Genomic DNA, 471 nt, shown 5'->3' with positions numbered 1-471 from the left:
TGCCGGGAATTTATTTGAGAAGTGTGTTTGAAATCGCATTAACAGTGAACCTCAGTAACAGCACAAAACACATTTAATAACAGTGACAGGCAGTGGTACTATTTTCATTGCCGGGGAAGGATAAAGTTGTAAAAGGGCGAAGCCGGAACAAGCCGCTTTTCGAGGCGTGGGCTGCGTGTGTTTTTAAAGACACAGAAACAGAAAACAGTAGCACCCATACTAACCAGATGCATTTCCCAGTTTAGTCATGGCAACCCATAGCGTAGGTTAAGGTTTGAGCTGGCTCTTAGCATAAGTTAAGTTTTGAACTAGCAAATTGAAGTAGGACTAAGGTGACCAGAAAAAACTGTGGGTGAAGTTCTGTCGAAATTAGAATTTACTGCAAAACATCTGTCTACAGAATTTTAAGGATATTTCTATGAGCAGACTAGAATTCGAGTAGTCACTTTGAATCCAGAATAGAATTAAGAG

Source organism: Brachyhypopomus gauderio, chromosome 10 (genome assembly GCF_052324685.1).
Source record: "Brachyhypopomus gauderio isolate BG-103 chromosome 10, BGAUD_0.2, whole genome shotgun sequence".
NCBI lineage: Eukaryota > Metazoa > Chordata > Actinopteri > Gymnotiformes > Hypopomidae > Brachyhypopomus > Brachyhypopomus gauderio.
Note: the sequence above shows the minus strand (reverse complement) of the source record.